The sequence below is a fragment of the Charadrius vociferus genome, unplaced genomic scaffold, assembly GCF_000708025.1.
Source record: "Charadrius vociferus isolate BGI_N301 unplaced genomic scaffold, ASM70802v2 scaffold650, whole genome shotgun sequence".
Classification (NCBI taxonomy): Eukaryota; Metazoa; Chordata; class Aves; order Charadriiformes; family Charadriidae; genus Charadrius; species Charadrius vociferus.
The window spans coordinates 5,268,523-5,278,280 of record NW_009646736.1 but is presented as its reverse complement, the minus strand read 5'-3'; positions in this window follow the sequence as shown (position 1 = coordinate 5,278,280).

The window sequence follows — 9,758 nt, the reverse complement described above, 5'->3', positions numbered from 1 at the left end:
TATGGATGCAATCATTGGTATTTTTGACCATGTCCTGAAGTCTAATGCGCTGAATTGTAGTGTGAAAATGGCCTGCACAGGCATTAGAGTGAAACTAATAATTGTACTCTATCCATGTACCTTCTGAGTTATTTGTGTAAGAGAAAGCGCTTGAAATAATGACATACTCAAAGGTAGGAACTTTGGATAAATATATGTAGTAGCTGGAAACTACCTTCTGCCAAGCACACAAGACTTCCACTTGGTTTTTGGATTACAGGAACTAATTTTTCTCCGATTTATTTAGATGACCGCACTCACTAGGATCTCTCCCAGGAAATCTAGTTGGGTTTTTAACTACCATCAGTACTGTGGTACTCTTTGGAAGATTGTGGAGTTCAGCTGAAAAATGGTGTAGTGCAGACTGATAGCTCTAATGCCCTAAAGACTGGCTTGCTTAGCTTTTCTCTCCTTAGTCTGTACTGTAACTTTAGTAGTAAGTTACATCATGTATGAAGAGTATAAGGAAGTGTAATCACTAAGCTTAGAATTAATGGAGTTATAAAAAAGGCGTGTTTGGCTCAGAATGTTTGTCATACTTGAATATGTACAGAATGTTGATGCTGTCATTTTAATCGGAAAAGTATCCATTATAAAACACACACTGCCATACCACATCTGCAATGTTTTCTTGAAAATAAAAAAGCACCCCAAAACTTTCAGGCTGTTTTCATGCAGCTGTTTAACATAATAAATATTGTCATATTAATATATGCTAATGGCATATGCTGTCCTTAATATTTAAAACTACAACACCAGACTGCTGATTTGAAAAATCAATGCTAGAAGCTTTATACCCTCCACTTTCTAATTAGTAAAAAAATATACATTTAATAGGAAATAGCTGAAACTATTTCTTAATACATACTGCAAGTTTGAGCAATGTTTTCAAACTATTTAACTTTCAGTTCTGTGGAAGAAGTTTGTGCTGGGCAGATTAGGCTGTTTTCAAATTGCAGTACACAGTATCTATGTCCCAAAACTGTTCTGCCAGGGGAGCCTTTAAATACAAAGAAAACATACAGTTTAAAAGCATAGAGGAAAGACCCAAAGTTAGTACAATTAATTTGGTGCCTTTGGTAGCTAATGGGGGTTGGAGGTGCTAGGAAATAATTGATGGCAGAAAAGATTTATTTCAAAGACTTGAAGTGGGGAAGTAGAGGTAGTAAAGATACTGTGATTACTAGAACACTTCATTGTTCCTTAATCATATGTGGGACGGGGAGGTGCGTGCTCCTAGCTGAGTATCTTTGATTAGCAAAATGTATGCAGGATTAAGAGAGGCTGCAGCCTTTATGAAATACCCCTAAATTTTGCATTTGATATGATAAGATACTGTATAGAGAGGAGGGAAGGAAGAAACTGTGCTCACTTCTGGGCTTACAGGTATTCTCCCTCTTCCTTCACAAGTCTGTCTACTTCATATTCTTTCTTTAATCTTTCCCTGAAGCCACTCAATTTCCTGTATGTTTTTTATTCAGGTGTTGTAAAGAGTTGTTCTGTCTTACATTGTGATGAAGCTGTCCTCTCCAGTTAAATATCCTTTTGCTTGTCTTGTCTACCTTACTAGTGTGTTTTATTAAATGGCTTAAAATAAATGGTAAAGAGGATAACACACAGACTAGTTCTGAAGCTATGCAAGTGTTGTGTGGATATTTTTAAAAGAAAAAACAAAACAAAAAGACAAGATGTCTTGCATAGGAGTGAAGTGAATTTTGCTTCCAATTCAGTGTCTTAATGGTATGGGATTTTTTTCATGCTTGCAAAAATGTATTTCAGGAGCACAGCAAGATGAAAGCATAGGTTTGCTCCAAAGTATTCCATCTTTGATGTACACACAGAGTACTTAAAAGAAACACTGTCTTCCTCACCATATTCCAATCTTAGACAAGACCAGAATCAGTATGTGTTGCTTGGGGGTGATAGGTTGTAGGTGTGCTCATAAGACGTAGTTAAGCATTAGTGTAGGATAAAAGGTCAGTTGTGTAGGAGACAACTCCTGAGTATTCTGACTGGGTCCCAGAGCAAAGGTTTATCAAATAAACTATTGTAATATCTAATTTTTAAGTAGTAATTTTGGTCATAATACCCAGCTATAGAAAGCCTATAGGTCTGCTTACTCTTTTTGTAAGTATCTCAAATCTGTGGAGAAACTTTATATTCTTCTGATATGTGTTCTGTGTTACTGGTAGTCTGTGAATCCTTTCAGTACATCAGAGAGCAGTAGTTTAGCTGGAAGGTAACAAAAAGCACTGAACAGATTTAGGCAGCATCTATTGGAACATTGCTTTGCTGGGAAGTAGCCTTTCTTCCAACTCTGAAGTGACTGACTATCGGCAAGGAATTCAGGCTCTGGCAAACCTGGCCATACTGTGACCCTGAGGAAAAAAATACCTCATTACTGTCAGCTTGTTAATCTACTGAACTCTAAAATATGGGCATAGTTACAGTTATTGCTTGTGCAGGGAAAGTGGGTGGGTAGCATGGGAGAGAGGAGGTAAGAGTCATTGGTGAGGTAAGACAGGAAAAAAAGGGCTGGTGGTACTTGCACATATGGGAAGGAAGAGAGGAATTTGTGGTAGGCTTTTTTTATCTGTATTAAAGTTTGTGGTGGTGAGTTCTTGTCTTGCTTAAAATTGAGACTTGAGTCTGGCATCCCGCTAAAAAGCATTTAAAGGGGCTCTAATATTTAGATTTGCTGAAGTTCAGCGTCTTAACTCTTTCTATTCAGGTTCTTGGCGCACTCATTTACCATTCCTGTACTTTGTGATCCCCATGTACCATGCCTTGTTCCCACAAACTCATTTTATTTGTTGAGTGCTGAAAAGGTGTGGAGTAGACAGTTTCATCAATGGGAAGTGTGCCATAAAGTTGTTTAATTTGTTCATAAATCTTGGTACTCTAACTTTTGACAGCTTTTTCTGTGACTGTAAAGTTTGGAACCTTCCTAAAATGCAGTTGTGGAACACCACACAACATTAGCTTCTGTGTAGTTACCATGAAAGAATAGCTCTGAGCACTGTAAAGTCCTGATCCTATCAATGGTAGGATCAGCTTAAAGACAGCTTAATCCTTAGTGTTTTAATAGGTGTTTCTTTGGGTGTGACTTCCTTTTGTTCAGCTTTATACAGAACTTCTCTTTTGTTTCTCTATACAGATATTTGGTAGGTAGTTTAGTTCATTATTTCATACAAGGTAAATGTCTTTAATTGTGCCTATGTCAATAATTTGGTATGTGTATTGGAGCTTGCTCTTAATTACATCACTGCAAGGTATAATGTCAATGTATAAATATTTTTTTTTTCTTATGTTGAGAAGATGCATCTCTGGCACATAATTCCAAGATGCCATTGGTTTGAGCACTACCTAGTTTAGAAACCTTAAATGTGTTTTAATCCCTTTGTTTGTTGTTGCAGTGTCCTTGTGATAGCTACAGATCCATATGCAGATCCAGTGCTGAGGAAGCCGGAAACTTAACCTGTTTTAATTGGATTTCTTCCTCAACAACTACAATTAAACCATTTCCTAGATTGTATCATATGGCATAGGAATCTTGCTATGCATTAGGCCTATGACCTTTTTTTGTGTAGCATTTGGGTAGAAGTCTTTATTCAGGAGGATAGCATAACCTGCTTGAGACAGTTCAGAAAAGGAAGCCTCAGCAGACATCAGCTTGAGTCAGTGCTAAATACCAGTGATTAGAAAAACAAAAGGAAAACTCCTGAGATCCTCCTGATCTGTCCAAAACTTCTCTAAATGATATTTTGAAGATGGAAAAACTTGAGACACATTCTAGTTAAGTAGATAACAGGTGAGTACTCCCCTCCCACCTTCCCCTGGAAGTACATTTTTTTAATTTTTTTTTAGCTTTAAAGTGTTTCTATTTTAAGACATGCTAGTATGAGTGAACAGGCTTCTCAACTTTTATCATTTCTGTATGTAAACTCATTTCAAGCTGAAGCTGAATATTGTCAAAATGAAGACCCAGTCGTTGTCTTTATCTTGTTTTCAAGGTAGATCTATGTAATGCCCTTAGACCTGTAATCTTGGGTTTATCTGTGGCACTTGTCTAATCTGCTTGTACGTGTCAACTGTTTTCTGCATTTCTTTTTCCAGCAGTAACTTCTGTAAGATCTAGTCTCTGCATTTCTTCATTCTATTGGCTAATTAAAGTTATTTTCTTTTTTGTTTCCACCTGCCCCCTGAGTTGTCTAGAAGACTGCAGAGATCATCTTATGTTAATTTAGGCTTTGGGTGGCCAAACCATGTTTTACTAGCCACTGAGCTCACTAGGTGTCTCTAATTCAAGACAGTTTGGCAAAAGTTCATTCGGAGCTTGGCAGGGCTCAGGCAACCTGCCGTGCTGCAACTTGGGGCATGTATTGTCTAACAGGCTCTGCAGGTAGGACATGGGTATGTACCATATCAGTATTTGTCTTGAAGTGCTATTGCACTTGATTTTACTTAAGGGCTGTGCGTGCCATATGCAGGTGAATGGCAAAATGCAAATAAGGCACCATCTGGTCTATGGGGTTAGAATAGGGAAGAGGCTTGGTGTTGAAGCAGTAGTAGGTTCTGCATTCAGGCTCATAATGTTGAAGTAAATGGAGCTATGCAGCTCAAAGGCAGCTGGGCATTAAGTATTGGGCAGGGCAGACTTGGAGCAGGTGATCATCTCGGGTACTTTTTTGTTCACTTGCATGATGATACTGAAATCAGGCTTCTAAATTGAAATTTGCAGTAATTGTTCAACTGACTTTTTTCTTCACTAATAACAAATGTCCCCTTCCCCAACTTTACCACACCTGTTTACTTGGTCTTAAGTTGACCACCTACATGCCAACTTGTCTTAATTTCTGGCAGTGTCACCAATCTGTACTTCATGAAGGATTCTGTGCTTTTGTTCATGTCTCACGGAAGGTAAAAGCTTCTCATTCAAATTCATTCCTCTCTTCTGAAGAGAATGTTCTCCCTTGAGCTTGCCAGGCAGCATGGTTTTTTGTAATGTTAGTGAAAGCTCAAGCTACACAGACAGTGAATTCTGGCTCCTACTAAACAAATGTTTCTAGAGGAGCTGAAAATAAAGGACAGATGAGACCTTCCTTCTATTGCTTGTGATGCTTTTTGTTGGGAGTGTGCTAGAAACAAGAATTCACATCAATTCACTCTGGCTAAAAATAGCAGAGTTTTGGTCAGAATTTGGCTGCTGGAAAATGTTCTTTTCCCTTGGAGATACCAGTTGCTTTTGTTTAATTTAATAAAGGAAAATAAGTATTATTTCTGTTGTTGCTAACAAGTTGAAACCACACTTTTATTAGCACCAGGTAGCAGAATTGCCTACTGAGACTCTGGTAGTGTAAACTTCTCTGTCTAGCACCTTGTCAGTAACAGTAAGTTTAGGGTTCCTGTAGATGTGAAGTCAAGCTTTTGCTATAGGATCTGATTTAGCAGAGAAATTTTGTTTTGTGACACAAGTGTACAGGAGAATAAACTTTGAACACACCCATTCCTTGCTTTTGCCTTCTCTCTCCTGTTGCTGTGCTGAGAAGGAAAAAGATTTGTCAACAAAGAGACAAAAAGTGGTGTTCAGTATTCTGCAGCTAATGTTTGTGTTTTTATGTGTGTGTTCTCCATGTAGTATAACAAATCTTTCATGTTACTGTGGTGGCTTCAATATCTCTGGACTGCTTCTGAAGCCAAGCTGTTGCTGGCTAACTTGCAGCTGTCCAGATCAGACTATTCTTTTACTGAATATAGATTGATTCAGAAGTTTCTGAGTTCTTAAGCTTTTGATAATCTCTATATTTGTAAGCAGAAAAAAATAACTGCTGCAGAATTGACTGAATTATGCAACAGAACTTAATGTTTAGCTGGTTAAAAAACAAAAACAAAACTGAGCACTGAAGACCAAGAAACTACAGGTGTTGTAAACATGAAAATATTTTCTTAAAGTGTTGAGTCCTGGCATTCTGCCACTGGGAGCATTCCCTTCCTTCATTAGTGAAGTCAAGTCAAATCATACACTGATGGAAAACTTAAATGGAACTAGTTTGGAAGTGTTACAAATGGTGACACAGAAAGGTAACAAACTTGGTTTATTTGGAGAGGAACAACTTAATTTTTTTGGGGTGTGTGGTATTTTGTTGGGTTTTTTTTATTAACAAGGGAAGATTCTGTGAATTAAGTTGTGATTTACTCCTGTAAATAAATGTTCTAAGAGACTGATTTTTATAACAAACTCCATTACTGATGCTCTCAAAAATGAGAGGAATAGTTGTTGTGGACAACACTTTTTAAGTTCCAAAGATACAAGATGATAAACTATAGAGAAGCAAGAGAATAAAATTAAATGCTTCCTTTTTTTCTGAACTTCTTTTGCATGAAGATCTTAAATATGTATGACACTCGTGTACTTCTGTGAACCAAAATGCAGTCCAAATAAGAGCGACACAACTTGTAATACTTCTGTCCTTGATGAGCATAAGAGAAACAAAGCAGTGGGGTGGCAGAACTGAAGAGGGATGCCCTACAAACAGCATGATACTTGTTCCATGTAACTCCATTACTTTTTCTCCTCAGACTGCAGCTTCTGGTCTTCCAGAGGAAAGGAGTATAGGAGATGAAGGGTTTTACAGTCTTAAAATTAGCTAGACCCCTTAACCAGCTCGCAAGAATTTAGTTAAGCTTTAGTCCTGGTTTAATTTATCAGTGCACTGAACTGATGATTCTTTCTGCAGTAATGAAGTGAAGTTATGGATTCCTGCGTACCATGAGCTGGGGATACTAGCTGTACAAACAGACCTGAGACACCTGAGCTCACCTTTGGGTCATGTACAGCCATATACAGAACAGGACATGAGCAGCTTTTTTGGTTCCTTCAGGCTGTCCAGATGAACAGGAATGTTCTGCTGTCTAACTTCTGCAGGTGGTGTGCGTGTTTTTGTTTTGTGGGTGTGTGGTTTTTTTTTTTTTAGCTAATTTGTGTGCCTCCCCTCCATCCATAGGTTCCTCTTGGTTCTTGAACTGTTTAGATTCTTGAATAGTCAGTTGTACTGTTGACTGGTTATAAAGCTGTCTGCTAGCGGTACCTGTGCTTCTCTATTCTTTTGAGTAGTGCCCCATTTGCTATATCAGTTTTAACTTTCCACGGCCCAAAAGGACTCGCTAAGGTTTGGGCTGTGGTATATAGGCCGATGGACTGTGTTCTTTCTGAACCAATGATGAGTGCTAGGCCTTGGTAGTTTTTATGAAATAATGTTTTAAACTTCTTTCAGGTTACTGAAGACATCTTCAGTTTGCTTTTCCGTACCAGCCCCAGCAAAAGGTCTCTGCAGTCTCAGACTTCAAATTCAACTGACTTGTTTGAAGCAGGAGAGGCTATTCAGCTTCTGCAACTCAGAATGTCTTCCCACCATCATGAACTGTTCTTATCAACACTGGAGCATGTGATAGCATGTTTTTAGATTTTTTTTGCCTTAAACAATACTTGACCTCTGACTTCCCCAGACTACGTGTTCTCAAGCTATGGTATCTTTTGCACGGATATTTTCTGATCCTTTCATGAAACAAAGTCAGTAGGTAAGGGTGCTGCTTTGCTAGCTTGGGGTCATGGCATGTATAACTTGTTGGATTACACAGTCTTAACAACCTTGCCATTCCTCTAGTGAACAGTGTTGTGCATCTTTTCAGAGGCATTTTCAGTGTTCTCATCTCCTGTGGGAACTTGTAAATCTTCAGTTTGAGGCAATGAATGTTCTAACTTCCAATTAGCAGTGTAGTTCCCCCTAATTCTGAACCATGAAATCACAAATAAAGATATTTTTAGCTTTTCTCCCCCTTCCTCTTCCGTGCAAGACTTTCTCTCGCCAGTCTTTGTCTATAGGTTGTTATAGACTTATATGCATAGATGCAGTCTAGAGACTCTTAACCCTGGTGGTTACATCCTTTCAAGTTCCTGGCCACTTCTGCATTGCTACTGTCTCAGCTAGACGGCTAGGCAAGGTCTAAGCTCTTGAAAGACTCTGTAAGGGAAAGCCGACTTCTTCTTGATGTAGCAAGGCCCAAAGGCTGCCATAATCTTCTGACAGCTGGCTGTTGTAAAGTCAGGGGAACAGGGTGTAACTCCTGCTCCTTTACTGATTCCCCTTCTACCCCCACCTGTGTAGTCTGTAGCTCGAGCGTATTTATGGCCTTATGGCCTACTGGTGTTTAGAAGTTTTCTGCAGTGCCCATACCTCTTAATAAAAGAACTCTTCCATTGTAAATAAATGGTAAGCAATTTGAAAAATCTTTCTCTGGCTAACAGCTTATGTATTGTCTAAAGTTACCCCGTGTAAAAATTGACATGTGAGCTAGTCCTAAGTCTAGAATGTCTTCAGTGACTGGACTCCTTTTGATACTTGTAGCTTGCATGCCCATTTTCCTTACTTCCTCAACTTAGTGCAGGTTACTGGATTGTGGTTTTGAGGAACTAAAGGGGAGGGAATGCTTTCTGAGCAATACATGATTGCGGTGAGGAGGAGAGCCAGTTGCTCCTTTTCTTCTCAGAGAGGTGGTCCTTGGGAGGGATGGAGAGTGTGCCTTTGTACACTTGCATATCTACACAGATCTGAGATCTCTGGTTACTTGAACTGATATCTATTGCTTGACTTATCAATGCTTCTGCTGAAAATAACTGTTTGCTGATAATCTGTTAGCGTCTTCTGTGTGCTGTTATATCTAGCGTGATGTTTTGATATCTTATTTAACTTGGGATTTTTTTTCTTTCCCCTTTCTTCAGTATATCTCATGATTCGCCTTTTGCCTTTCTGCTCTTGCTCAGAACTCAGAATATATTTTTGTCATCATGATTGGAAATCGTCACTTCTCAGCAGAATGAGAGCTCTCTAACATAATATAAGGTCTTACTTTCAATGGGAGGTTGGACCAGAAGATCTGGAAAGGTCCTTTCCAGCCAAGGCTTTTTTAATGATTCTAGCTTAACTCCTGTACTCTGGTGGAAGCCTGCATCAAAAAATCATCAGGTCTGAAGAGGAATTTTCCTCTGTATGCTATTAAACTCTGCTTATCTTCCCATCAATATCTTTTTAATGTCCTCTGAGAGAACTGACCGAAGTGATGCAAAATTTAAGTTTGTAGAAACTCTGTTCTGGAAGAGGTGTAGAAATCTCTTTCTGTACTACCTAACATGCTCATTTTAAGAAGACACTTCCTTGATACCTACTTGTCTGTCTTCCCAGCAGTGAGGTAACGTTACAGTACTGCAAGGCTGTAGAATCTTGTTTGTCCTGGCTATTTTTCTGTATGTACTCAATTTGCTCTAGTTAGTGTGTCTGGGCATGTATTTCTGTGTGTAGTGTCTTTCTGTTTTTTTGCATTGGAGGGGGAGAATACAAAAAGAATACAGTCCAGCCTAAGGTATGATTAGGTGCCATTTTGTGTGGTTTCTGTGTCAAAAGAAGTTAATCTGATAACTTTTATCATGTGAATTTTATATCATTAGATGCAGTGCTGGGGGTAAGCTTCAGTGTATTCCAGCATCTTTAAATCATGTAGACATATTATGGCTATTAATGGGGAGAAGGTAGAAATGAAAGCAAGTAAGAAAATAAGTGGTAACTTGGTCTCCCTGTGTTGAAAGAAAAGCTTGTCATTCTTTAAGGCTCAATGCTTTCATGTAGCTGAATAACCCAGGATTTGCATGAATGCGGCTGAAATTC